Source organism: Callorhinus ursinus, unplaced genomic scaffold, assembly GCF_003265705.2.
Source record: "Callorhinus ursinus isolate GAN/ISIS: 27379988/994484 unplaced genomic scaffold, GSC_fseal_2.0 scaffold15, whole genome shotgun sequence".
In the NCBI taxonomy this organism is placed as follows: Eukaryota; Metazoa; Chordata; class Mammalia; order Carnivora; family Otariidae; genus Callorhinus; species Callorhinus ursinus.
The window spans coordinates 15666252-15689446 of NW_027397077.1; the positions used below are offsets into that span (position 1 = coordinate 15666252).

The 23195-nt window shown below is 42.4% G+C and overlaps 1 protein-coding gene and 1 non-coding gene across 10 annotated transcripts in view; one reads left to right on the forward strand and one right to left on the reverse strand.

The window, feature by feature from the left end:
• The window catches only part of FHIT (fragile histidine triad diadenosine triphosphatase), a 1472419-nt gene that overhangs the window by 57660 nt on the left and 1391564 nt on the right, over positions 1 to 23195 (reverse strand). The window lies entirely within an intron of this gene.
• LOC112834304 (U6 spliceosomal RNA) lies at positions 20747 to 20853 on the forward strand. The gene has a single exon (XR_003210831.1). It is a non-coding gene; the product is annotated as a U6 spliceosomal RNA (small nuclear RNA).

The window sequence follows — 23195 nt, forward strand, 5'->3', positions numbered from 1 at the left end:
CATTGAAGTAGTCATGTACCCCAAACCAAAAGCTTTATAGAAGGGTATGGAGGTTATTTGTGCAGTGCTGAAAATGATGTTCACTTTATCCACCTGAGAAATCAAGATTGCATAACTGAATGGGATTCAGTCCTCACTACACCACCCCAACCCTCCAACCCCCACACACCATGGTGAATTCAATGGGAATTATCAGTGGGTTGAGCTGCATAATTAGAAGAGCCACAACTGTAGGGTGTTTACTATATAGTAGACATTTTGCCCTCTTTTAGGTAAATAACATACTATATAATGAACAGAATTATCTTCATTTTGCTCTTGAGAAAAATGAGGCTCAGAAAGGATACTGTGTTCAAGGTCTCACAGACAGTAAGTGTCCCAGCCAGGAATGAGCCCAAGGTCTGTGTGATTCCAAAGTTTGATTTTTTTTTTTTTTTTTTGCATGATGAACAATGTTGAACTAAAGTCAGCACCCTTCCTTCCATGAATTGTGGTCAAACCGTCACTATCTGTGGGCTTTCAACATTATTTGTTGGTTGTCATGTACCCGTAACTAGCAAGATACATGAACCAATGGGCGGTTGCTTATTCATGAAGAGCCAGTAGCCTAATGAGAAGTTTCTCATGCACAAAAGATGGCCAAGCTGTAGCAGAAGAAAATTCAAGTTCATTTCAAAGGCATCTGCCTCTTCATGAAAACTGAAACCCCATTCTTTTGCTGCAAAGGAACAATAAGAAAATGCATTCCCTATATATTGATTACTTCACTTATTCTAAAATAATTATAGTTGCCATGGATTAGGTACTTTCTACATGCCAGAACTCACATGAAACACTCTGCATGAAGGATAACATAACCCTCACAACCCAGTGATAGAGACACTACTATTAGCCCCACTGGACAAGTGTGGGAACTGAGGCTCAGAGATGATTTTATCTTACCAAGGTCAGTCAGCTCAGTTGGGGTACACACCCAGTCTCTCTCACAGCCAACAGAAGTCATAATACAGCAAAGTAGGGCATTCTGCCTTGGTGGAACCATTTTGACATCTACGGTTGTCAGTCAAATCCCAAGGGCTTCCTGGAAATGCAGACACTGTGTCCATGGTTGGAAGGGCTTCCCTTCCCACCTTACTCCCACTCTACACTCCAGCCCACTGGCCTTCTTTCAGGTCTTCAAATGGCTCCCTGGAATGCCAAAGCCTATGCACTTGTGCTCCCCGGGAACATACTTCTTTTCCCCCCCTCATAACGTTGGCTGCCGTCTCACCTTTAGATGTCAGCTCTGGGGCCACCTGCTTAGAGAAGCCTTGCCTGAACCCTTGACTTAGTAGACTCCTTCATGAAAGATTGGCCCTTTCCTTCAAAGCACGTCTCTGCATTGGTCCCTATTTGCTCAGACGGATCAGGGCCTGGGTCTCCCATTAGACTCATGCTTGCGTTCCCAGCACTCAGACCTGGGCCTGACTCAGAGGAGCCTCTCAAAACCTGTTGGTGGAAGAACTGGCACTGTGACCTCCTAAGCACATCTGCTTTCCTTTGTTGATGAGGCGCAAGAAGGGAGGACGGTAAGCCAATGTACAGTGGGATTCCAAGGCTAGATCTCCTCTCGGTTCACCAAGTAACGTCTCAGAATCATGCACTTTGCTGAGTTAATTTTTATGTTTTTTCCCTCATCTCCAAACAGCAAGTCATCTTGCAGATCAATGCCTGAGACTAAAGAGACTTATAGAATGTTAAGATTATGCACATAAATGTACCGACTATGACAGCCACACTAAGAAGAATAGTAATATTGCACCAAGCGATAGTTTATCAACCTTTGCCACTTACAAAATTCACAGCCAATTTAATTAAAAATATAACAGCTCTGAAAGCTGCTAAAATGAGTATGACAACAATCAATCATTTTGTAATAGTGCTGAAGATCCATTAGGGACGTTGCACTGGATGCCAACTTTTTTAAGCCCAGAGAGTAGGGGCATTTCATTCTGCACAATTAATGTCACTGCATTAAAATATTGACTACCTATAAAGAAAATACCAAACATCTTTATAACCCACATTTTTTATGGGCAAAACTTGCTTAGAAAGGTGCTTTGAATTTATTTGTTACAAGCTGCACATTTCACATTCAGAAAATTAAAATGGTTTCTACTGACTAACTCATTTAATCATTTAGTTGATTTAATGAAAAACACTATGCATTTTTCTCTCTCTGTTGCTAAGATTAATACTTTCTGTTCATTAGCAATCAAATATTGCAGGAAGGTTTACATCTTATTCTCACTTAACTCATTGCCTTTTATTTCAAAAAATCCTAATAGAATTTAAATGGTATCTTTTAAATCACTTTAAATCACTTGGAAATTTTTCTCTTAGTAACTCACTTTGTCTTGTGGAAGACAGAGCGCTCACTGTGACACTGAGACATTCATCCCCAACTTCCCTTTCCAATCTCTCTTTCTGGTGGGGGGTAGGAAGAAGCATATATATATGTTTATATATACATATAATGTATATACATACATATATATATATATATATATATATATATATATATATATATATATATATAGGACAGGGATTGGAGACTTCAGAAAAAAATTATGAATCTAGCTTCCAGTGCCTCTAATTCATTTAATACATCAGCAACATTGTAGCATCCCTTAAGATTCTGATTAGAAGGGCCCTTTGAGTATTAAAGAGGGCACATTCTGCGTGGAGCACTGGGTGTTATGCACAAACAATGAATAATGGAACACATCAAAAACTAATGATGTAATGTATGGTGATTAACATAACAATAAAAATTATTTAAAAAAAAGAAGGGCCCTTTGATTTATTAGTGGGGTTTTATGAGCTGCCTGGGAGAATGAACCCATTAAAAATGTTAACCATAAGCATCTGGCTTTCATTTCATAAAGAACCGAAGCTACTGGGCACAAGTAAATGGGTGCAAACATGGCACCCTTCTGCCATCACTCATGGAGGTTCCCACTGTAAATGCCATTTCCTCACAGCTGTGCCCTCTGCAGGTACGGCCTCATCTCTGCTCTCCACTGTGATTTTCAGGAGTATATAAATGGACAGTTAAATTCCACTTGAAATACCTCAAAAAAAAAAAAAAGAAAGAAAGAAAAAAGAAATATCTCCAAGGGCAGATTCTACAATGGAATCTTTTTTATGAACAGAATAGTTACAAAAGAGTATAATCTATTTAAATTACTGAATAATGGAATCAGTAGTTTAAAAGCACGGTGCCAAGTTTTTCATTGCTTCTGTGCCAAAAAATGTTTGTTGACCCCCAAATGCTTGATAGGAGGAAATAACAAAAGGTAGACAATGGTGTTTTGTACTGAGTGTAGATACAGTGGTTGAAGGACTCTGGGTGCCTGGGTGTAAAAATATAAGCACTGAATCAGGAAAGCTAAGAGGGTGAGGACAAAGGAAACTTTTGGGCGGTAAGAAAATGATTCATTTTAAGGTGATACTCAGTGAGACAGCGAAGTACAGCAACAGGCGTATCCCTAAATTTGATTCTCTATTTCAAGGTGTTTTCTGCTTTTCTTGTGTGCATGCATGCATACATATGTAAGTGAATGCATCTGTCTTCCTCACTGTCTTATACATTATCTATTGCTTGTGGGAGAGGGACATAAGAATTTTCTTTTCCATTTTATAGTTGAGAAAACTGAAATGCAAGGCATAGATATACTTTGACCCTAGTATAGTGATCTTTCCTTTTAAGCACTTCTAAAAGGGTAGTTGTTCTATCATTTGTGCAATTATTAAATCCTTGTTGCCGCTCTAGACTGTAAGATCCATGAGAGGCACAGCAACGCCTGCCTTGTCCATCAATGCAGCTCCAGAACTAACTTGGTTGGTAGATGCTTTGTAAACTTCTTTTGAAAGAATGAATGATTTTCCTAGGTCATTATCAATGGAGCATTAGCAAAGAGGGATTAAACTCCAGGTCACCCTTCTGTTCTATTTGTGACTTTCTATTCACCCTGTGACTCTGTTCAAATACCAACCCCTCTGGGAAGCATTTCTGAGCTTTCTCTCCTACTTCTCCTGGGCTCAATAAATCCTTTATACCCATCCCTCTGTGTTTTGTATATGTAGCTTTCCTTTTTTGCAATGGAACCCCTTTCTCTTCTAGGAAACCATTATATTACTTAGTCTTGGGATGGAGTTGATTTTATTTCTGCCTGGCCCTATACATGGACTCAGAATCTCAGTCTGGTCGCTCAGAGCACCCTATCCCTCTGGCCACGGTTCCTGGTTCAACAATGGTCATGTAACTCAAGTTGGACCAGAGTTCTCTGCGCACATTCTTTTTTATCAGCATTGCTAGGAAAAACAATCTTTCCACTTAATCTAATAGGATGTAAGCCTCAAGCTGCTACTATTCACATCACCTTCCTTGGGAAGAAGCTACTCGAAAGAAGTAGAGAAACACAACACCCTTGGTGACACAGCTTGTGCCCCCAGACCCAGCCATGCCTGAATCAACTCTACCATTAGACTTTTAAGTTACATGAGTAAATAAATTCTTCCTCCTTCCTTTCAAGCAGTTTGACTGCTGACCATGGCTTCTTGAGAGCAGGGGCTGACTCACTTTTGTATCCCCGGAGGGCAGATCCTGCCCTCAGTAAAAGCCTGAGGGTAATGATAATTGAATGATAAACCAACATACTTCTTAGGGCAAGGAAATTTCCAGGTGTTTGGGGAGTAAGACCATCCATAAAAGCTATTTCAGGGGCTTTGTATCTTTTGGATCAAACTCCCATAAAAGAAGGAAGAGATAATACAGACACTCTGGATGTGGAGGTGTCAAGGTCAGTTGTATGAGAAAGTGTAAGGTGCTCGGGCAGATAAGGAGGTTCGTAGAGCCTTACAATAAGGCAGTGGGAAGAGCGCAGCCACACAATGGATTTCACATTTCTGCATTCCTACAGTGACTAGGTCTTAATCATTATGACAGTATGTCTACAGCAAATGGAATTAACAATCCCACAGGCTTTGGAAATGTTAAATTGTTAAGAAGCCCCTTAGAGCTTTGCTTCTCTTTTGAACTCCACGACTGGTTTTGGGCCACAGATGAGTGTATTAAACCAGCTCGATTTGAGCTGGTAATTGAAGGCCTCTCGAAGCCTGCCCAGAAGAGAAAGTCTTCCACTGTGAGGAGGAAGAGATGGTGCTAACATGTGATTTTCATTTTTAAATCTAAGGCCTGGCCATATCTGGCAAAGCAATTCAAGAAAACGTGGTTTTCCAACTATTTGAAAGGTAAAGGCTCCAGGTACACCCTTCTTGTGATCCAAAAATCTGTACTTGTGTTAAACTTAAGAATCACCCATACCTGAGTTTAAATCCTGGATTTGCTACCCTTTTGGCTGGAAGACCTTGAACAGATAACTCAATACCCATGAGCCCTTGCGTTCTCATGGATAAAACCAGACGAGATGACCTCCTCACAGACATTTTGTGAAGATTTTTGTGAAGATTAAATCAGATCACTGATGTTAAATGCTTAGCAAGAACCTGGTACATACTAAGAGCTCAATATACATTAGCTATGATTGTGATGACAACGACCATGACCAGGGCAAGCTTTTAAGTCAAACACTGCAATGTCTTATTAGTCATGGAATAAGCCAATGTCTTATTAGCCATGAATTAACATCTCGAATGTATTTGTCCACCTGTCATCACTTCCTCTAGGTATTGCTCATACTAGCATCATGTCAAATTCCCTTTCCTTTGTTTCAGAGACTCTATCCTTTTTGTCTTTCTAGGTCTGAAGGCCCATGAAAATGTGATGGAGTCTGAGTGAGGAGCCCCTCTCTCAAGCTCCAATAGCACCCCAGGTGTTCTACATGACATACACCCCCCACCTCTTTCCCACCGCACTGTGATTGCCCATTGACTCATTTCTAGAATCTTCCTGATTAATTATAAAGGAGGCTCAGGGAGGTCAGGGACTATATCTGCCCAGATCACCATTTTATTTCCCTTGCTTAGCTCAGTGTCTGGCAGATAATAGGTGTTCAATATTTACTGAACAAATAAATGAAAATCATAAAGCTTTCCCCTAACCCCTTAAATATTTCACCTATATTGCAGCTTTTGCATCTCATTTAAGGGTCTATCTAGGGACTCCAGAACAAGAACCTCTATTTTAGATGATCATTAAAAACAAAGTAGGGAAATTTGCAGGTCAAATAAAGAAGCAGCCTTTCTTTGTTACAGGCCAGAAAGAATGTGTAGATCAAGTGTGTGTCTCAAGAGAGGAAGGGCAAAGTTGATGTTGACACTGTGTTACAGATGAAGGGAAGCTTTGTCCAAGTCCCTCACATGCCTCAGATGATCATGAGAGCCAAGGCTTGCCCAAGGTCACATGGCTAGTGGCAGAGAGAACCCAAGTCTCCCAGCTTCCAGACTGGCACTCCCCAGACCCTCACCTCCCCGCTCCCATGCTGCCTGCCAGAAGAACAGTGGTTGCAAGAATTCAGTGAAGACTTCCTTCAGAGCATGGTCAGAGGATAATTTAAGGCAATGCAGAATTGACATAACCTTGGTGAAATTAGGGGACAGGTCTTTACAAGAAAGATTTGATTCAAGTAGGTAAAACCTTTGGAATGAAGTTATTGCCTTGCTGCCTCATTGGAAAGAGGAAACCATTCTTTCTCTCTGTCCTTAGTGGGGATGTAACTTCAGAGGAAAAAATGCCTGGTGCTGGAGAGCATGCCCAGTGAAGGCAGGGATCCTCTTGTGTTCTCCACTCAGGTTCTGCGGGGCCCTTAGCCTTGGCCCCCACAGAATCCCCCAGAGTGAGGCAGATACAGCCCACGGCACTTCCCAACTGCATTCCATGTTAACATGAATCCTTGATGAGCTTCTTAGCATAGGGCACAGTTTTGGAATCCATTAATCTTACTGCCACATATGCAAGATGTTTCAGATAAGCTCAGCCAGAGATTTGTGTTGTTGTTGCTGTTGTTGTTTTTAAACCAGGAAAAAAGAAACTCACACTCCCTGTCATGCCAGATGCTCTATCAGATAAATATCACACACAGTTTTTTAGAGAAATACTATGTGATTTGAGAACATCTGCAATTCTTTAGAACATACTGTTGTCAGAGCTGACTTAAACTAAATATCACACATCAGACTTTCCTTCAAAGGTCTTGCACTAAATTTTCCCATTACAGCACAAATGGCTCCTTCGGAAACAGTATCAGACAGAATTAAAAATGTGCCAGCTCATTAGCATCGCCACAACTCAATTTCAGGGGCATTCATGTTATCAATGACCGAGTTCATTCCTATTGCAGAAATGACAAGTACAGAAGAGATCTCCCCAGCTGCTACTTTGGTTTGCAGTGGGTGTTACACATTCGGGATATTACATTGTCCTTACATTAATTTCAGTAGCCACCACTATTTACAGGGGGGTGGAGGGAACTTTGTACACATGTCCTCCTATAATGTCCTCAAGAGTCTTGTGAGACAGCTACTCTTTTCCTGCAGGGCAGGGCACTGAGGCCTGATCCCCATGTGGTATGGGTGGGTGAGCATTTGTTGTGCATTAGGCACTCCACGATATGTTTTATTATATCTCATTTCATCCCACCAAACCCTTTGAGGTCAGTGCTGTCATCGCCCCCGATGACAGGTGAAGAAACTGTGACAGGTCTCTAACTCAGCCCTGGTTTATTCCAAAACTCATGCACATGGTTTCATTTGACAATATGTGGGAGGGTCCAATTTTTGGTGAAGAGTGAGGTCTATGTAGCTACATCTCCTGGACTCCACCCTCCCTATCTGATGACCTTGGGTAAGCTCCAGTTAATCCTTCTGTGGCTAAGTTTCCTCATTTGTAAAATGGCATAATAATAGTAACTACCTCAGAAGGCTGAGAGAATGCGATGAAAATAAAGCACTTCGCACAGTGTCTGGCACATAGTAATTACTCAGCAAATTGCTAGTATTGCTAATGATAATACGAATAATAGGTCTTATTATTTTTATAGAAAATAATGCTGCTTCAGAAAGTATACAGGGATTAAATAAACCAAAAAAGTACACCGAGTGTGAGTTTAATCGTATATTAAGGACTAAGGTCAAAGAGAGGCTGCCACCAAGCAGAACAGAGCTGCATTCAATTAGAAATGGTGGCTGAAGGCCCCGCTCTTCCCCAGTGCTGCCTGCGAAGGTGGCAGCCATCTCCTACCCAGGATCATGGCTGCCCTCAGACCTCTGGTGAAGTCTAAGATCATTCAAAAGAGGACTGAGAGGTTCATCTGGCCCCAGTCAGACTGATACGTCAAAATTAAGCATAACTGGCAGAAACCCAGAGACAGTGACAATAGGGTGCAAAGAAGATTCAAGGGCCAGATCCCGATGCCCAACATTGGTTATGGGAGCAATAAGAAAACACAGCACATGCTGCCCAGGGGCTTCCAGAAGTTCCTAGTCCACATGTCAAGGAGCTTGAAGTGCTGCTGATGTGCAATGAATCTTACTGTGCAGAGACTGCTCAACAGTGTCTCCTCTAAGAACCACGAAGCTGATGTGGAAAGAGCAACCCAGCTGGACCTCAGAGTCACCAATCCCAATGCCAGGCTGTGCAGCGAAGAAAATGAATAGACAGACAGCTTTTGTGCATGTCATAGTTGTTAATAAAACCATTAAACTACTGTCTGGCTAAATAAAATAAAATAAAATTAAATTAAATGAATGAATGAATGGATGAATGCATATATGTGGCTGAAGGGGGACCCTTCTATTTTTAGCTCAAACGGGCTTATGTACCTATCTCCTTTCTGGAAGTTGTGCATTGTTCGAGTATTCGTATGGCACTCAATGACCTTGTCTTCATTTCTGTCACTATCAAAATCTCTCCTGAGTGTCCTGCCCTGGGGTCCCTGGGTATGTTCTAGTCCATGCCTGCAGGGCAGAGGTGGGGGCGAGGAGCATGGAGTAGGAGTGTGCACCTTCAGCAAGACATAGTTTGCCCTAGTTCGCATTTTGTCGCAAGACAGAATTGTGTCTAGTGATTGAGTAGATGTTGCTGTGGGGGCTGGACATGGTGTCTCCACTCTGTGCTCAACACGCACTGGGTTGTGTCGCTCTATATTTAATGTTCTCTTGTGAGCGTCCAATAAAAGGAGACTAAAATCCAAACCCCTTACCCTGGTCCTGCATGATCTGGCCCCAGCCTACCTCTTTCTTTCCCCCACCAAGACCATTCTCAAGTATCTCTTGAACACATGGAGCTCCTTCCATCCTCAACCTTTTACCCCAGCTCCTCTCCCTCTGCTTCTGTTTGACTTCTGTTCCCAGGCTCTTCAGCATGGCTCCTTCTCCTTCTGGCTCTTGGCTCTGACTCAGTCTTCCAAGAGAACTTCCCTGCAACTCCCCGAACCACTGTGGCTCTCTCTAATCTTTTCCTCGCAGTACCCATTGCTACCTGAAATCATCTTATGTATTTGTGAGTTTATTATCTGTCTCCACCAAAATGGAAATTCCTTGAAGGAGAGACCATGCCTGTTTTGCTCATTGCTGATTATCTTGTGCCTGACACATTGAAAGTGCTCGATAAATACTTGTGGAATTGAAGAATGAAAGCCTGACAGAGCAGCCAATAGACCAGGAGTCAGAAGCCGTGTCTTCTCATTGTCATTTACTTCCCCTCACCAGCCGTGTGCCCCGATGTAGTCCCGTCCTTACCTCGTCTTGGCTCTTTGTCTGCTAACTAGGACTGATCATGCTTATCCTTCTCTTACAGAATTTCCTTGATGAGGAAATAAGATTCATATGTATGTGTCTATGAAAATACTTAATAAATTGTGACTATCGAGGATGCAAAATAGCTTTCAACTGCCACGTCAACTCCAACTAGACAGGGCTGTCTGAAGCACGGGCCTGCGACAGATCCCCGGACTTCATTGTTCTGAGTGAGGAAGGGTGCAGCAGTCCTTTAGTGATATCTGCCCTGGCATGGGGAGAGGGCATTAGGGGGCTGGTGTGTCACGTACTTGCTGTTTTATATTTAATATCACTGCTAAAATTCTAAATTTTTATTTTTGGAAATCATCACAAGAGGGAAGCATCAAGAGAGGCAAGAAAGCAAAACCAGGAGTGTCCCATGTACAGCAGTGTCACTCACTCACCACACAGTAGCATTGTGATCTGAAAAATTTCCTAAACAGCAAAAGGCCAAATGCATTCAATGAAGCTATAGTGTCATTGGTATTTCCTTTTGGATAAGCCATATATATTACGTATAAAGGAGGTGCAGTCCAGGGATGCTCCCCTTTCACCCCTTAGTAACCGGTCTCTCTGACACCGCTGTTACATAATTTTGAAGGCGGTGAGACAAATTTTAATTCATTTAATAATTAGGTCAATAAAAACCATTATAGCTGAGAGCTCCATTAAAAGTCCATAATGTTACCTTAATGGGGGAAAAACTAATATAGTTCTGTTGGAATTTTTCCATGAAATTAATATTAGAGAATTTTAGTGGGCATCTTAAATAGCTTAAATAGACATTTTTATTAACAGAACTAATCATGGAATTAAAACAAATGAAAATTGTTACATTTGCGATGATAAAAGTACCCATGTTCCTGGGATTTTTATCAGGTCTGTTCCTATGAAGAACATTTACTATCACAAGAGCAGTACATTAAATTGCCTGGATGGCTGCTCATGGCCCTTCAGAAGCTGCCAACTCACGTTTTGGTGATTGCTTCTGGGACGTCATGCTGGGAAACATTCCAGAGCCATAGGCGCCCCCCCCCAGACCAAAAGGCTTCTCTCAAGTCCTCTCTTTGGTTTCTAAGATTAAACCCCCATAGGAGGTTAAGAGCTAGGACATCCAAAACAGATCAGAAAGACCCATGGCATGGAAAGGGTTGTGTCTACACTGCCCAGAGATGTTTGATCACCCCTATGTCATTAACTTAATCACTAAAGGTAGAAATTAGGATGAATTAAAGTAGACTCAAGTATAGCGTTATGTGATTCAGGTAAATTTTGACCAGGAGAGCTAGATAGTGGGAGGAAAAAGATTAAGCCAAGGGCTCACTTTCTGGCCACATGAATCCCATGATTCTGGGAGTTATTCAAACACACAAGTCCCTTTATATGGCTGCATCATTGCTACTTAGCTACCAGCAACCACTTTCATAATCAAACATATCAGAAAAGGATTCGGGGTGATCAATACTGACCAAAGGCCAAGGCTACAGATGAGCCTAACAACGTAGTACATGAACAGGACATTTGCTGATACACACAAAGAGGTAGCAGCTGGAGTATGTGAGGGCATGCAAACAGCACGGGACTTTGGGGTGGGAACCCCTGCATTTAATTCCAGCTCTTCTGCTCCCAACAGCATGACCATGGGCAAGTCAGCTCACCTCTCCACTATTCAGTTTCAGCATGTGGAAACGGGGATTGATGGAGTCCATGGTCGTTGGGATATGTGAAAAGAATATCCAGTACTGTGGTTGACAGAGAGTAAGGGCTATTCTTGGGCATCTGGGCAGATTCAAGGTCTTATTTCCCAGGACATATTTAAGATATGAATGGGAGGCCTTGTCTAACCCCCAGCTACACTAATGTGCTCCCAGGAAGGGTTATGCATGACCAGCGGTCCTGAATCTTAATACCAGAGGGAAGATACACATCTTCACCAATTATTCTACTTCCTTCCCTGGGGAGACTCCCATGGATTACAAACACGAGGAAATCTACGGAAATATTTCTATTTAACTCAATTCTTAACACGTCTGTTGGGAAATGCCATTCTACGGTAAAAGAGGCTTCCTTTGAAGGCATATGTATAGGCTGATGTGTGCAACATTTGCAACTAATCGGCATTTCAGGTGACAAGGCAGGTCTTAGGAACAGGGAGGCACAGTACAAATGAACAAATTCATTTGATCTTCCTGACTCCTAATCAAGAGTTGGTGTCCGAGAAGGCTTAGGCAGGTCATATTGGTCACAGGTATAAAGACATGCAAAATGGAGAAAAAAATACCTTAAGAAAAAAAAATTTATTAATGGCAAAAGGCATGCAGTTCCTTTCTCAAGGCCTGTGATTTTCCAACAGATGGGGATAATCTGCATGGGTTATTTTGTGCCTGGGAAGTAGAAGGGAAAAGGTGGAAATCACAACAATTTGAAGTTGTTACTAAGGATTCATGTTTGGAAACCAGCAGGGACACTTTGCCCTAAAATAAATTCTGTGTTAAAACAACGATAGCCAGAAAGTCCTATAAAAGAACATCCTGAAATCATCCCATAAACTTTATTTTGGAGGGGAATGTTGGAGAGAAGAGACTCTTCCTGAAACTTCTTTCATTTAGTTTGTGGTATTACTGGGCTTTAACTGGAGATTCACTATTCCTGTGGCAAGCACTCACGTTTGCTAAAATTACCAAATATTTTCTGGAACAGAGAATCTTATCAGAAAATTGATCTTTAATACATAAAGGCATCTTGCAAGAAAAAAGTCCCTTTGGGGGGATTTTTTTTTTTTTTTAATGGTTCACTGCAGGCTTTTCACTCTCTCATGGAAATTTGCAGATTGCTCAGATATTGTTTCCATAGGAAGAGGGAAAAGGGAACAAAGAGAGACATAATACTTGTGACTTTAGACGCTCCTACCATTTTCCAGTTTGTTCAGTGAGGGCAGCAGAGGTTAATAACAAGGAAGTAAAAACCATTCAGGAATACAAAATTATTTACAAAAAATCAGTTTGTGCATTGCCTTTTTCTCTGTGACTCTGACAATTGCTAAGAACTGTAAGCGTACTCGCTCAGTATTATTTAAATTAAATTATCAAATGCAAATGCTAAATATGAACCTCTCAGCAAAGCACTGGATTAGAACACCACATCCTCTATTCAGACTAAAAGCTGATTACTGGTTCTGGAGCTATAAACATGTCAGACAATAATTTAATTGCTTTGCAGGTAGAGGAATATGCAATATTCTTATTCTCATGCTGGAACTCAACACGGCTCTTTAATACAACATAATGATCATAAACGTACACAAAGTCCTCACTTGACACCTGCTTTATGGTAAAAAGAAGCTATAGCAAATTCCAGCAAAGCTCAAGGAACTAGGCAGTGCCAGATTTTTTAATCACTAAGCAAAATGGGTTTCTCACCATGTGGCCCAGGCTTTTACTCTGGTTCATTGAGTTAAAGACGCATTTGCAAAATGGGTTTAAATCTATAATGAATTTCAGGTGCAAAGGACCACCTTCTAACATCTAATTTCCTTCCTGCCTTCAGCTGAGCTGTTAACCAGAGGCAGCCAACATGTGCACCCCTTTCTTGGGCCACCAGTGAACACAGATGTCACAATCAATACTCATTAACTACAGAATCAGGATCAGAGGAATACTCCGGAAAAGAGCGAGGGTCTAAAATGTAACCAGGAGGACTTTGTAAGCACTTGGGAGCCTTCCAGTTGCTGAGTGTTAAACCAAACCTGGAAAGGAGTGGAGCAGTTAGGAAGAGGGGTAGGGAGGAGAGGGACTAACATTTGGTGACTTCTCTGTCTTGGAGCCCTCCATGCATCAGCCCGTGACATTCCCAAGGCTCCTGGGAGGCGGGCAGAACTGTTCACATCTTACCGCTGAGAAAACAGAGGCTCCGAGTGACTCATCTAATATCATGCAGTCACAGATGGTCACAAACAGGACTAAATCACAACACCACATCAGCTCCCCCTTCCCAGTTCACCACAAGAGGTGTCAAATATTTCTTTGCAAACTGGTAATGAACAGGAGACCTTGAAGTCTGGGGTCCAACTTGAATACTAGACTCCCCCTAAATGCTATACAGAAATCACGCTCAAGAGCTGTGCAATAGTCCCTATTCATTTGCAGCCCACTGCTGTGCTAACTCCTCTGGGCTAACACACAGCGAACACCATGTATCAGGACCTGTGCCACTTCCGTGCGTCTCCTCACAGCAACCCCAATATCCTTGAGGAAACACCCAGCCTTTTACCCGTATGAGGCTGCCTTAAATGATTCACACCCAATGGAGTCATGGTAAATGTAAATGTTTGCCATTTTTTGCACTGTACTACTTTTTAACAATTTCTTATGCTGGATATATTATTATTTTTTTACAAAATCAAGAATTATTTTTTGGCAGGAGGCTGGGTGCAAATGTAAATCCACCAATATATTAAGCGTGGTTAAATCTGGGCGGTAGGGACACAGATGATTGTTATTTTCTTCTTCGTACATTTCTCAACTTTAGTTTCCATAAATAAGTGAAAATGTAATCTTTAAGAAAAGAAAATAGCAGCCCTTCACCAGTGCTACAGTGAAAGCAGAATAAAATCCAAACTTTTTTATTCAATCATAGGAAGAACCAGTGCTTATTAAATACTCCCTATCGACGCCAGGTACAACACCTACCATTTTCTGTGCATGACCCTGTCAACTCCTTCCAACAACTCCAGGAGGTAGATTGACAGCTACGGGGTCACCATCCTCACTGCACAGGTGAGTCAAGTGAGGTTTCAAGCGGGTAAGTGGTAAGTGACCTGCCCAAGGTCACTGGAGTATCCACTGGCATCCACTAACCTCTCTGGCCTGAAGTTGCCCATGGGTCCCCCGACCCTTGCTCATGCCCTAAGCTCCAGCTACCAGAGTCCTTGCCCTTTTTCAGACCACAAGCTCCACATTCTCAGGTCTGTACCTTTCCTTATTCCCTGTCCTCTTCTCGGGACGCCCTTGTCCCACCTCCATCCATTCTTCCAAGGCCATATCAAAGATCGCTTCTTCCACAAGTTTCCTGGAGACCCCTGGCTGCAAGTCACCTCGGCCTTTCCCACATTCTCCTTAGTATGTGCCAGAGTTTGCCAGATGGCAGACCCCTCAGGCCCTCTGACTGCTTTGTTTGCACGGCATGTTCGATGTTGTCAAGACTCACAGATTGAGAGATCTGACACAGAATGTTCTGTATGTCTTGCCGCCCTGGCCCTCCTTTCCCGCTTGGCAATAATTAACCGTAGCTAAGTAACCACTGCACTCTTTTGACAGGAAGCCCTTGCTCAGGTTCTCATAAGTCTTCTTTTTAACCCCACTTCCTACCCTTGGTGCCTTTCCCTGCACTCACTGCTACTGTCTGGCCCCTGTGGACATGGATGTTTGAGACCATGGATCAGAGTTTGCCTCCGATTTTGATTTCAGAGGTACTTTATCTCTGTCTTGCATATACAAACCCCTTATATGTTTGGTGTTCCCTCCCTCCCACTGCTCAGCACAAAGCAGGTGCTCAGTGTGGGCCAGAAAACAGTGAAGTCACTATTGCCGGAAGCCCAGGGAGGAGATGATGGAGATGACTGATGATGGTGGGGGGGGTGGCGGTGGCAGCCTGGATTAGAAATAGTGAGAACAGATTCAAAAGAATCTCTCCTCTGAAATTATAGCCCTTATTCGTTTCTTTTAATACTTTCCATCTTGAACTGTAGTAATCTGGATATACTTCTTACCTGTTCTATTAGACTGTGCCCTCCTTACAACATGTTGGGTACAGTACTTGCCCGGCAACACCCTCAGCCCAGCCTGGCAGCCTGGCTCACATAGACCAGGCACTGGGTGAGTATCATTTGAAGGATCATAAACCCTGACCCTGAAACTCAGCATTTATGTTTCTGCTACATTTAAAGCCAACCAAACTCATGTCCTTTCCTTCCACTCATTAAATTAAAAGCTCAATACATTAATGATCTGAATGAGACTCAAGAGTCTAAGAGAGTCCCCCTCCCCCCCCATTTATAGATAGGGGCCAGATAAATTTTTCCCAAGTTGCAGGGAGAGAAAAAGACTAAAGAGTGAGGACCTGAAAGCTATGCACAGGGCTAGGCAAGGTTTCCATGTTCATGTCATCTCATGGTCCTCATTAGTGATGCTGCTCTTTTTCTGGGCCAGCTGTAGCACCTGCATTAATAGGAGACCCCTGAGCTGGCTCCCCCTGCTGCATTAGCAGTCCCTGCCTCTGTTTTGGCAGCAGTGCAGGTCTCATTAGAGTGTGAGGACACGCAAATGCAGAGGGCCTCATTTTAAGAAAACACTTTGCATATGAACAAAGGTGGAAGGATGTCAGGCTTTTAAAGAGAAACTCCATCCCACTCATCACTCAGCAAAGTTATCCGGAGATTCTGCTAGGTAAAGAAGTTCTTGACCTTTTCAAGCTATCAAAGGTAACCCAACAAAGCAAAGGGGCTTTGTTCCCCCAATTTCTTTTTCTCGGTTGCCTTGGACAACCAAACCTGAACAAAACAGCCTCAGGGAGACTGCCATGTAATAACTCCCTATTTGCTTCAGCAAGAGACATCTCAAAGGAAGGATTTTTTAAAAGAAGAAGCGTATCAGAATGAAAGGAGGCACAAGAAATCTGACAATCCAGGGCATGCAGATTCTGAGGAGGGATAAATGCACGCAGGGACTGATTTTCGGAGCTAGGTCTTCAAGCATTTTTAAGTAGAAGCTTGGCATCAGGCAAGATATGAATATTCTTCATTGATGTGACTTTATTCATGAAACAGCCTGTTTCCTTGAGCAGGAGGGGGTCTCGAAGACATCTCACGAAGTTACTATCACATCAGATTGTATCTGTATCTCAAATTCTTTGGGGGAGAAAAAGAAATCGTAGAACCCACAAGATGGGCTCAGAGGAGGTTCTCACGCACTTAAATCCAAGCAGGGACTATGGCTTGGTCAAGTTTGAAAATATTTAATACACCACACATTTTATACACTGTAGAATTTTAGGGTCAACATTTGTTTCCTTTCTTATCCCACACATCTGGGTTTTTCCTTAAGGAAGAAGGCACTGGCATCTTGGTCCTCCTTGTTAACTCTTCCAGGAACTGGTAAGGGGATGTCCTAATCTAGAAAGGCTGGAATGAACTGCCAAAGTCAGCTGTACTCTAAGATTTTGGGAAAACCATTCTTTTCTCTCTCCCAGTTTGGTGGGCTCTCTTGAGACTAGTATTTCCTTACTATTGGAGTGATCTAATCTTAGAGTATGGTGTAGGCCTAAGGGAAAGGAGGCGAGGAGCTAAGGAAACCATTCTGTGTGCTTTGTTTTTGTCTTTAGTGAAGCAAGATCCCTCTTCTGTTTAGCTGAGAGCAGTGGAAATTTGCATGGGGCATGGAATCAAAGACTGAGAGAGCCCTTTTGTGTGATTTCATGTTCTGTACTCACTTACCCTTTCAGAACTTGTGAAGAGAGAGATGAGGGCTGGTGAAGCACTGGAATAGTATTTGGGTGATTCTTACCCCCAGCTTTTCTATTTCCAACAGGAATATTAAAAGTGATTTAATGCAATTCATTTTACAGATGAAACCTGGGGATCCACAGTCAGGGAGAAGACCCATCCAATGCCACAAAATTTGCACTCTCCTTACAATGTCCTGTATTTATATCAGACATGTCCACTGTCCCACCCTCCCCAACTCTCCAGGCATGGACTCCAGCCTTCTCTTTACTCTTTTTCCCCCATGACACAACATATAAATCCTTTAGGGTTCTTACCTATGGAAAAAAGAGTGTCCTGCTTTCCAAGGGAGTCAGATAATGATCAGAGGTTAGATCGAAGCCTAAAAATTGACTCTACTCTTTACTTCTCTTGCCAGATAACCTAACTGAGGCCCTGGGTTTTATAACATTCCTTTTCATGTAGATTGTCTCACATGATTCTTACAATCTCCCAAAGAGGAGTGGAAAGGTAAGTGACATCTGCGAAGTACCATACCACATACCATGCTCAGTACACACTTATGCCTCATTTAAGCCCCCAGAGTCCCCATTTTACAAATAAGGTAGCTTATAATAATGAGGCATGGAGAGGCAAAAAAAACAAAAACAAAAACAAAAACAAACAAACAAAAAAACAACTGTGGCTATAAATCTGGCAAATGGAGGAAACTGAATCTAGCTCTTGGACCTCCAAGCTGTATGTTCTTCCCAAAGCTTCATCCTACTACTACAGTTAGACTGATCATGGCTACATCAAAATCTTTTAGGGGAAGCTTCTAGATCCCCAGTAACATTTCCGAATGAGACTTTTTATCTACTTGCCTCTCTCCCATCATGCACAGTCATTATTGCCTCTAGTGAATAACTGCACATTAACAAATGATATATATCCCCAGCTGGTGGGGCCAGAGGCAGCTATGGAACATGATGATATCCTCCTAGTAACTTGACCCAAATCATTACTGAAGAAACAACGAGAACAACAAAATCAAACGCAAACCACCAAAACCATCTTCATCTCAAGATAAAGACAAGGGAAAGATGTTCAGAAAGTCATATGGCTTCTTTGTGCTACTAATTGTCTAGTCTCAGTTCAGACAGTTCTAGAAACAACACTCATAACCAGGGCCATTGTCACACCTCTGGGGAATAGGGAAAGCACCAGAAAAGAGGTCTCCACTGGAAGTCATGGCTCTGGCTATGACCCTCTCCTATAGAGAACTCTATTCAGGAACTTGCTTGAAGACATGCCCAGATTTCTGGATTACAGAAAAACGGGAGCACTATAAATGGTTAGCTATTTCAATGGACACCCAAAACTGTATTTTGGAATGTTGCACTATATCTAATTGGATAGGATTTCATTGAAATCCCAGGGAGCCTTTCATATAGCCTCCCAAATCCAATGTCATACATTTGGGGGGTGTGTGAGGGGGAGATCTAGCTTAATGCCAGTGAGAAAACAGGAATTCACTGTGGGTGCCATCCTCTGGAATGAGCAAGGCAATGGGATATAAAGTTTGAGACTTAGAAAAGACTTCAGAGGTCCTGTCTTTTCATGTTACAGGTGAAGAAACTGATGGCTTTTTAAAAGTTACACAGCGAGTTAGAGTCAGGACTCAGACCTCCTAAGTCCCAGGCCTCAGCAGGTGATTAGCTAACCATAACATAGGGTGACCACAGTGCACAGCAACATTATACCATAATTTCAGAAAAGCAAGGGAAAAGGAGATATTATCCAATGGAAGCTATTCTGGATTAGCAACTTTAAAGATGAGCATTTGAAGGACACATGGTGACCAGTCTGGAAGAGCAGAGACACAGGGGCATGACAGTGCCTACAGATGTAGGAGAAAAACACATTAAAATGATGTTCCCACGGAAGAAGAATCAGACTCCAGGTTGGTTTCATGGGGCAGATAGAGAACCAGTGGGTAGATCAGAAGGAAGCAGATTTTTTAATTATGGCAAAATACACATAAAATTCTCCATTTGAACCATTAATTCAACAGCATTTAGTGCATTCACAATGCTGAGCCACTATCACCACTATCAAGTTCCAGAACATTTTCATTATCCCAAAAGGAAACCTGTACCCATTAAATAGTAATTCCTCATTTCCCCCTCTCTCCAGTCCCTGGCAACCACTAATCTGCTTTCTGTCCTGATCGATTTGCCTATTATGAGTATTTCATATAAATCAAATCACACAGTAAGTGGCCTTTAGTGTCTGGGGGATGCAGATGTTCCTACAAGGCACTCGGGATTGCAGGAGAAGTGCGTGCTTTGCAAGGGGGCGGGCTCTTGCCTTCCAGGAGGTTTGAGTTCCAGCCAGGGCTAGAATCCCTGTGGTGGGGGCACTGTCAGGAGAAGTGGCCTGGTGAAGGACGGCGAGCCAGGGCTTCTCAGCCAAGCTTCCTGGGATGACCTCTCCCACCAGCACCCCAGCTCTGCCCTGCGGCCACTCTCTGCTGTATCATAAAGCACAAGTCTAGCAAACCCCGCTTCTCCTGCCGATTTCCTCTCTTGCCGCTCTCCTCCCACCTCCTGTTCTGTTGACACTTGTTTGCCAACTTGCCTGACACACCGCAGGCAATCTTCCCCTCCCTTGAGCATGTCTGACCTGAACGTACAGCTTTCTGCTGAGCTGATCTGGAGTTTTCAGCTGGCTGTTGGTGCAGCCAGGCATGTATTAAGAGAAGGGATAAATAAGGATCGTCTGAGCTTTAACTACCGATTTGACTCAAGAAGCTCAGGGATAATCTATAAAACCGGACAGTCAAGGGCAATAAAATTAGCTACGAAAGGACTATAGGGTGGAAACACTATAGTCTTCTGGTGCTCTGACCACAACATACACTTACACACAAAAGCCACTATCAGCACTGACACAAGCCTTACAACAGCTTGGAGGAGACGCATTATATTTGAGAGGCTGGTTTAAGGAAAATCAGAGGGGGAATCTAAGGGGATCACAGAAGTGTCATTTTCCAGATGGTCATAATAGATTTCATCCATGACCTAGAAAATCATATTAGAACAAGAATATCAGGCCTGTTCCGTGTCTCGGACTGTTAAGTTAAATCATTCTTTCAAAAAAAAAAAAAAGTTAAAGAATGTGTACTGGGTTGACTGGTGCCCTCCAAAAATTTGGAGGAAATAGGTTTTTGGAGATATAGTTAGTTACATGAAGTCACACTGGATTAGGGTGGGCCCTAAATCCCATGACTGGTGCCCTTATAAAAGAAGGGTGATTTGGAGACACACGGACATCCACAGAGGGAAGAAGGCCATATAGAGCTGGTGTCAGAAATCGGACAGATGCACTAATAAGCCAGGGAATGCCAAGGATTGCCAGCAACCACCAGAAGCTAGGGAAAAGGGAAGAAGACTTCTTCCCTAGAGCCTTCAAAGGGAGCATGGCCTTGTGCTCGCTTCGGCAGCACATATACTAAAATTTGAATGATACAGAGAAGATTAGCATGGCCCCTGTGCAAGGATGACATGCAAATTCGTGAAGCGTTCCATATTTTTTTGTGCAAGACTGTTGAATCACAGATCTGTACCTCTGAAGCAAATAATGCAATATATGTTAAGAAAAAAAAAAAGAAGAAGATAGCAGGAGGGGAAGAATGAAGGGGAGTAAATCGGAGGGGGAGACGAACCATGAGAGACAATGGACTCTGAAAAACAAACTGAGGGTTCTAGAGGGGAGGGGGGTGGGGGGATGGGTTAGCCTGGTGATGGGTATTAAAGAGGGCACGTTCTGCGTGGAGCACTGGGTGTTATGCACAAACAATGAATCATGGAACACTACATCAAAAACTAATGATGTAATGTATGGTGATTAACATAACAATAAAAAAATTAAAAATAAAAAAAAGATAAAAACTGAAAAACAACAGCAGGATGCTGTTCTTTATTTCAAGCACATTGGTAGGCAGGAAAATTAGGTCACTTACAGTAGCAAAAACTTCCTATCTCCCCAAACGGATATTCAAATGCAAAAGCATGTATATTATCCACATAGTCTCTTAGGAAAACAACAAAAATGTTCTTAGCAGTCTACAGGATGAATCAAAGCAAAGAACTGATCAACGGGGGAAATTGTGTAAGAAACTTGTGAGCACTAGCTCCTCTTCTATACAAACTTAGTACTAAGTAATTGTGCTAATGATGGGTATAAAATAATACAAACACAAATACCATTGGAAGAAAATATGTATAATGTAAAAATAAATAATTTGATGAAAAAAAAAAAGGGAGCATGGCCTTGCTGACACCCTGATTTTGGACTTCTAGCCTCCAAACTTGGCAAAGAATAAATTTCTGTTGTTTTAAACTACTCAGTGTATGGTGATTTGTTGCAGTCACTCTAGCAAACTATTTTAGGACAACCTGATTCCCTCTTCTTTTATATGGGGGTAAAGACCTATTTTAAAAAATGGAAAAGACTTTAGCCCTTATAACAAATCTCATTATATATGCTCAACTACTGAACACAGGTTCATAAACAAGTAGTATCCAAACCTACTGACATTAAGAGTCCTTTCTTTCTATTAACCAGGTTTTGTTTTATATTTTTGTCTGGTGGTCTTATTTGTCTCCAGGTGAAGAGAAAGACTGACCCTCAGATCCCTTTGTCCTCAGATCTGCTCCTCGCTCTTTGGGGGATGCCTTTCTTCAGGCTGCCAAGCAGAGTCTTCTCTCAAACTGTTTATCCTTTGCTCCCCCCCTTGTCATTTTCCAGAGAGAGACCCAGGGACTCAGAGGCAAGCTCACAAGGGCTGAGCTGTGATTCCTCCACGTTGATTATAATTTTTATCACATTATATGGGATCCCTCTGGTGGTTACCGAGAGACACGTCAGTTTTGAGAGATTAGGGACAAACCAAGAAGCTTCAAATCTACAGGATAAGAGAATCAGGGTTTCCAAGTTCTGGCAAGACAGACAGACGCTGCACTGCTTTGGGCATCTTCCCCAAGTCCGAGTGACAGCTCCCAGGGCCCAAGGAAGGCTCCATTTGTCTGGGGCATGAAATGCTGCATTGGTGATCCTTGAAAACTAACATCATTTGTATTAATGGGAATAGTGGATGCAGAGCTGTCTTGCCATAAGAAAAACAGCACAGAGAATCCCAGCCACATCAAAGGAGTGGGTTCTGGCTGCAGGGATTCAGAATGACAAAGAGCCCAAGATGAGAGGTTGATGGGGACAATATTGCCAGGCTCCGGTATGGGACAGATTTCTGAGCATCTCATCAAACATCTCCAAGAACAGCTCCTCACAGTGACCCTGCAAAGGCAACCAAAGCCGGACCCCTTTCTTATTTGCAATTACCTATAAAAGCATCTATCTGGCTGGACCCAGCCTGTCTCTCTGTTTAAAACAGTGGCAGAATAAGAAATAACCTAGGAAATGAGTCATTTTCTTGACTGGCTAGGGCACCCTCAGTTGATATTGGTAAGGCTCTATTAAAATGCCTTTATGTCCTGATATGCATAGATGTGTTAATTTATAGCATATTCATCAGAAGACCTAAATTAATTGCTCTCTGATGAATTCTCTAACACCTCCTTTCTGTTTTTCCACCTCCTCCCCCCCCCACCGCAAAGTACACTGATAAGGTCAGGAGCACTATCAAATGCAACACACTTCAACTTCCTTCCAAGCTCTTAATTAAAGCTAATTAGTAGTTTCGGTAATTAGCACATGTAAGCTTTTTACTCTCTGAATTAGTAAGACTTACTCCGGTTTGGAGCCAAGTAGACTTTTCGCTCTCTAGTTCTGATTCCTGAACTGCCTTGGTTGGTTAATTTAAAGCATGTCTGTTCCAAGTAGAATACTGGAAAGACACCATTACTTAACAGTGGCC